We start from the raw sequence: 7500 nt of genomic DNA, 5'->3' as shown, positions 1-7500 counted from the left end.
ATTGGAAAAGCAAAATGGACAGCTGAAAAAATGCTGAACATGCTGAGGGTCCCTCAAATATACTTGTTAAATGAAAAAATCAGCAAAAAAATGCACAGGGAGAGAGAAGTAAGTTTCTAGGTCAGCCTGGGAGCTGCTGAATTTGAATCCACCAATCAGAGAGCCTGTGTACTTTTTCCCGCCAAAACATGTGCCTCTTTTTACACACGCAGCACAGAGAGGCACAGGATTATTGCAGCCTATTTCTCATAGTGAGGACTCCCCTCAAACAAATGACCATAATTTCCAAACCGTAGGGGCTAGAGCGGTCATTCTTACACCGTTTTGTTCAGAAGAGATGGGGGAATCTTCCAGTGTTTACAATTTATCATTAAAATATGAATTATTAAAGATATTTGACTTGTAATGCACCATAACTGAGTAGAGCGAAGCAAAAACTGCCTTGACTTGCCCTCAAACAACGCTTTCTAACTCGAAATCTATTTGGAGTATCGATATCATTCTTTCACCGTAAGAGACAGCAGGCTTTGGTGAACAATCATGGAAATTTTCAGGTCTCTGTGGAAATCCAACAAAAAGTTATGACGAGAGAAAAAAGTGGTTCATTTCCACAGTTTGAAATCTGAAGAAATCTGAGCGAAGGACGAATTTCCTACCCTCAAACAAGTCCAACTCATTTCAGAACGGTAATAGGTGAGAAAGAAATTCTTGAATTGTGAGCGTCAGGGGTGTCTGAAGATATTCGGGGACAAGCCTCATGTCTTAACTTTGCTTCGTTAAGGAGATATGACGATTCGAATATGCCTCTCATTACAGAAATCCAGCGGTGATTTTGAACAAGCTCTCCATTGACTTTATATGGAGAGTTTTCTGACCTTGTGTTAGTCTGAGGAGATTTGCAAAAATTCTATAAATCCCACAACAATGATGGTGACATTTTCTGAAAGCCAGCAAAAATACCTACGTTTTGATGTATAATTTGTGGAAGTTGAGTGAAAATTGAGCAAGTAGCAGGAAGTTGTTCGGACATGAAGTGAAAATTGCAAAACCTTCAGTGGCACACTGGAAGCCAAGAGCATAGCAACCATAACAACACATGTATTTTGTGAAAAATCACAATTTTGCAACTCAAAACTTTAAGAGGCATAAAAGTAAAACAGTAAAAGATTTGAAAAAGCTGAATCATACCTGAATAGCCCAATAATTTGTGAACATTTTAAAGTTTGAATGGTTGTTCTAGGTGAAAGTATGAGGAAGTAGTTAAGTTTCAAAAACAAGCAAATTTTAGCAGAATTGCTGAAGTTTCCCATTCATTTCAATGGGACAAATTAAAGGAAAAAAGTGGAATATTTTAAAAAGTATAATAGTTAAAAATACCAAAAGTCATAGCAGGAATTAGCAAAAATAGCAGAATAGTTTAAAATTTGAACGGTGAAAATCGGCTGAAAATTGTGGAAGTAGTTTAACGGCGAAAAGTGTACGGAAGTCCTAAGAATAATAATAATAACTAGAAAAATTTGCATTTCCTGCGAAAATGCAGTGTGGATGCTTTAAAGCTGAAGCTGTATGCAAAAAGTAGCTGAAAAAGCTGAAAAGTTGCAGAAATTGTAAAAACTTTGCAGAAGCAAAAGAAGTTTGCTAAAATGGAATAACTTAGCAGAACTGCAATATCTTAGAGGAAACATAATACTTGGCAGAAATACAATAGCATAGCAGAATTTAGCAGAAATATTGTAACTTACCAGAAACATGATAACTTCTCAAAAATACAAGAATTTAGGAGAAATAGTATAAGATAACAGAAAGAATATATTTAGCCAAAAATACTTAAACATTACAGAAACACTATGATTTAGAAAAATAGTACAACAGAGCAGAAATATTGTGATTTACCAGAGACACTGTGATGAACTATGAATATTGTAATTTTAAATTGAGACTATGTTTTAGCACAAATATTATAATTTGGCAGAAATACTATAATTTAGCAGAAATACTATATTAAGCACAAATCCTATAAAAAGCAGAAATGGTATGATTAAGCACAAAAACTACATTTAGTAGAAATACTTTGTTTTAGCACAAATCCCATAAAAAGCAGAAATACTGTACTATGATTTAGTAGAAAAACTATAATTAATCAGAAATCCTAAATTTAGCAGAAATACTATATTAAGCACAAATACTATGAAAAGCAGAAATAGTATGATTAAGCATAAATACTACATTTAGAAGAAATACTATATTAAGCACAAATCCTATAAAAGCAGAAATAGTATATTAAGCACAAATCCTATAAAATAGCAGAAATAGTTTGATTTAGCACAATAGTAATAAGTTAAACAGAAAAATTGGAAAAGCAAAATGGACAGCTGAAAAAATGCTGAACATGCTGAGGGTCCCTCAAATATACTTGTTAAATGACAAAAATCTGCAAAAAAATTAATTACAGCCACACAATCACAAATATGTAGACATGAGGAAACACACATGCACAGAGAGACCCACACACAAGATCCAATTCAGTCAGCCAGTCTAAATATATTGAATTTAAATCTTAGAATGAGATCATCCCATTAAAAGCCTTTCTCTCTCTCTCTCTCTCTCTCTCTCTCTCTGTCACACACACACACACACACACAGGGAGAGAGAAGTAAGTTTCTAGGTCAGCCTGGGAGCTGGTGAATTTGAATCCACCAATCAGAGAGGCTGTGCACTTTTCCCCACCAAAACAGGTGCATCTGTTTACACACGCAGCAGCACAGAGAGACACAGGATTTTTGCAGTCTATTTCTCATAGTGACGACTCCCCTCAAACAAATGACCGTAATTTCCTAACCGTAGGGGCTAGAACGGTCATTCTTACACCGTTTTGTTCAGAAGAGATGGGGGAATCTTCAAGTGTTGACAATTTAATATTAAAATATGAATTTTTAGAGATATATGACATGGATGACTTGTTGACTTAGAAGCCACGAATTCCCCAATATGCAAATTTGAATGCCTGAGACCACATATGTGATTGGCTGGCTGGGAAGCCGTGCAGGCCCTGATTTGTGGGTTTGAATTCCTCAGCCCTCGGATATGATTGGCTGGCTTAGAAGCCACGAAGGCCCCAATATGCAAATTTGAATGCCTCAGGACACTTATTTGATTGGCTGGGAAACTGTGCAGGCCCTGATTTGAAAATTTGAATGTCTCAGTCCTCACAGAGGATTGGCTGCCTGGGGACCTGGCAGAAATATATAGAAATACTATTATTAAGCATAAATACTACATTTAGTAGAAATACTATGTTTTAGCACAAATATTATAAAAAGAAGAAAAACTATAATTTAGCAGAAATACTATATTAAGCACAAATCCTATAAAAAGCAGAAATACTATAATTTAGAACAAATAGTATAAAAAGCAGAAATACTATAATTTAGCAGAAATACTATGTTAAGCACAAATCCTATAAAAAGCAGAAATAGTATAATTTAGCAGAAATACTATGTTAGGAACAAATCCTATAAAAAGCAGAAATACTATAATTTAGCAGAAATACTGTATTTAGCACAAGTACCGAAAAGTACCAGAAATACTATGATTTAGCAGAATAGTAATAACTTATTGAAACACAAATGCACAGAGGGACACACAAACACAGGCTCTAATCCAGTCAACCAGTCTAACTATGTTCAATTTAAATCCTACAATGATATGCTGTCAAATAAGGGCAGGGTCCTCTCTCTCCCACTAAACACACACACACACACACACACACACACACACACACACACACACACACACACACACACACACACACAGGGAGAGAGGACTAAGTTTCTAGGTCAGCCTGGGAGCTGCTGAATTTGAATCCACCAATCAGAGAGGCTGTTTACGTTTTCCCGCCAAAACAGGTGCATCTTTTTACACACGCAGCACAGAGACATAGACCTGCTTCTTTCAGTTTATTTCACATAGTGAGGATTCCCCTCAAACAAATGACCATAATTTCCTAACCATAGGGGCTAGAGCGGTCATTCTTACACCGTTTTGTTCAGAAGAGATGGGGGAATCTTCAAGTGTTGACAATTTATCATTAAAATATGAATTTTTAGAGATATATGACATGGATGACTTGTTGACTTAGAAGCCACGAATTCCCCAATATGCAAATTTGAATACCTGGAGCCCACATACATGATTGGCTGGCTGGGAAGCTGTGCAGGCCCTGATTTGTGGATTTGAATTCCTCAGCCCTCAGATATGATTGGCTGGCTTAGAAGCCATGAAGGCCCCAATATGCAAATTTGAATGCCTCAGGACACATATATGATTGGCTGGGAAGCCGTGCAGGCCCTGATTTGAAAATTTGAATTTCTCAGTCCTCACAGAGGATTGGCTGCCTGGGGACCTGGCAGATATATATAGAAATACTATGATTAAGCATAAATACTACATTTAGTAGAAATACTATGTTTTAGCACAAATACTATAAAAAGCAGAAATATTATAATTTAGCACAAATAGTATAAAAAGCAGAAATATTATAATTTAGCACAAATAGTATAAAAAGCAGAAATACTACATTTAGTAGAAATACTATGTTTTAGCACAAATAGTATAATAAAGCAGAAATAATATAATTTAGCAGAAATACTGTATTTAGCACAAGTACCGAAAAGTACCAGAAATACTATGATTTAGCAGAATAGCAATAACTTACAAAATTACAAATATGGAGGCATATTGAAACAGAAATGCAGAGAGGGACACACAAACAAAAGGCTCTAATCCAGTCAATCAGTCTAACTATATTCAATTTAAATCCTACAATGACATGCTGCCAAATAAGGGTAGGGTTCTCTCTCTCCCACTAAACAAACACACACACACACACACACACACACACACACACACACACACACACACAGGGAGAGAGGACTAAGTTTCTAGGTCAGCCTGGGAGCTGCTGAATTTGAATCCACCAATCAGAGAGGCTGTTTACGTTTTCCCGCCAAAACAGGTGCATCTTTTTACACACGCAGCACAGAGACATAGACCTGCTTCTTTCAGTTTATTTCACATAGTGAGGATTCCCCTCAAACAAATGACCATAATTTCCTAACCATAGGGGCTAGAGCGGTCATTCTTACACCGTTTTGTTCAGAAGAGATGGGGGAATCTTCAAGTGTTGACAATTTATCATTAAAATATGAATTTTTAGAGATATATGACATGGATGACTTGTTGACTTAGAAGCCACGAATTCCCCAATATGCAAATTTGAATACCTGGAGCCCACATACATGATTGGCTGGCTGGGAAGCTGTGCAGGCCCTGATTTGTGGATTTGAATTCCTCAGCCCTCAGATATGATTGGCTGGCTTAGAAGCCATGAAGGCCCCAATATGCAAATTTGAATGCCTCAGGACACATATATGATTGGCTGGGAAGCCGTGCAGGCCCTGATTTGAAAATTTGAATTTCTCAGTCCTCACAGAGGATTGGCTGCCTGGGGACCTGGCAGAAATATATAGAAATACTATGTTTTAGCACAAATACTATAAAAAGCAGAAATACTATAATTTAGCAGAAATACTATATTAAGCACAAATCCTATAAAAAGCAGAAATAGGATGATTAAGCATAAACACTACATTTAGTAGAAATACTATGTTTGAGCAAAAATCCTATAAAAAGCAGAAATACTATATTAGGCACAAATCCCATAAAAAGCAGAAATAGTATGATTAAGCATAAATACTACATTTAGTAGAAATACTATGTTTTAGCACAAATAGTATAAAAAGCAGAAATATTGTAATTTAGCAGAAATACTATATTAGGCACAAATCTTATAAAATAGCAGAAATAGTATTATTTAGCACAATAGTAATAAGTTAAACAGAAAAATTGGAAAAGCAAAATGGACAGCTGAAAAAATGCTGAACATGCTGAGGGTCCCTCAAATATACTTGTTAAATGAAAAAATCAGCAAAAAAATGCACAGGGAGAGAGAAGTAAGTTTCTAGGTCAGCCTGGGAGCTGCTGAATTTGAATCCACCAATCAGAGAGCCTGTGTACTTTTTCCCGCCAAAACATGTGCCTCTTTTTACACACGCAGCACAGAGAGGCACAGGATTATTGCAGCCTATTTCTCATAGTGACGACTCCCCTCAAACAAATGAAAATAATTTCCTAACCGTAGGGGCTAGAGCGGTCATTCTTACACCGTTTTGTTCAGAAGAGATGGGGGAATCTTCCAGTGTTTACAATTTATCATTAAAATATGAATTATTAAAGATATTTGACTTCTAATGCACCATAACTGAGTAGAGCGAAGCAAAAACTGCCTTGACTTGCCCTCAAACAACGCTTTCTAACTCGAAATCTATTTGGAGTATCGATATCATTCTTTCACCGTAAGAGACAGCAGGGTTTGGTGAACAATCATGGAAATTTTCAGGTCTCTGTGGAAATCCAACAAAAAGTTATGACGAGAGAAAAAAGTGGTTCATTTCCACAGTTTGAAATCTGAAGAAATCTGAGCGAAGGACAAATTTCCTACCCTCAAACAAGTCCAACTCATTTCAGAACGGTAATAGGTGAGAAAATAATTCTTGAATTGTGAGCGTCACGAGTGTCTGAAGATATACCGGGACAAGCCTCATGTCTTAACTTTGCTTCGTTAAGGAGATATGACGATTCGAATATGCCTCTCATTACAGAAATGCAGCGGTGATTTTGAACAAACTCTCCATTGACTTTATATGGAGAGTTTTCTGACCTTGTGTTAGTCTGAGGAGATTTGCCAAAATTATATAAATCCCACAACAATGATGGTGACATTTTCTGAAAGCCAGCAAAAATACCTACGTTTTGATGTATAATTTGTGGAAGTTGAGTGAAAATTGAGCAAGTAGCAGGAAGTTGTTCGGACATGAAGTGAAAATTGCAAAACCTTCAGTGGCACACTGGAAGCCAAGAGCATAGCAACCATAACAACACATGTATTTTGTGAAAAATCACAATTTTGCAACTCAAAACTTTAAGAGGCATAAAAGTAAAACAGTAAAAGATTTGAAAAAGCTGAATCATACCTGAATAGCCCAATAATTTGTGAACATTTTAAAATTTGAATGGTTGTTCTAGGTGAAAGTATGAGGAAGTAGTTAAGTTTCAAAAACAAGCAAATTTTAGCAGAATTGCTGAAGTTTCCCATTCATTTCAATGGGACAAATTAAAGGAAAAAAGCTTAATATTTTAAAAAGTATAATAGCAAAAAATAGCAAAAGTCATAGCCGGAAAGAGCAAAAATAGCAGAATAGTTTAAAATTTGAACGGTGAAAATCGGCTGAAAATTGTGGAAGTAGTTCTACGGCGAAAAGTGTACGGAAGCAACTTGAAGAATAATAATAAAGAATAAAGAGAAACAGGAACTCAATAGTGTGGATGCTTAAAGCATCCACACAATAATAAAGAATAAAGAGAAACAGGAACTCAATAGTG

Source organism: Astatotilapia calliptera, chromosome 14, assembly GCF_900246225.1.
Source record: "Astatotilapia calliptera chromosome 14, fAstCal1.2, whole genome shotgun sequence".
Lineage (NCBI taxonomy): Eukaryota > Metazoa > Chordata > Actinopteri > Cichliformes > Cichlidae > Astatotilapia > Astatotilapia calliptera.
The sequence above is the reverse complement of the archived record's forward strand: the minus strand, read 5'-3'. Positions refer to the sequence as shown.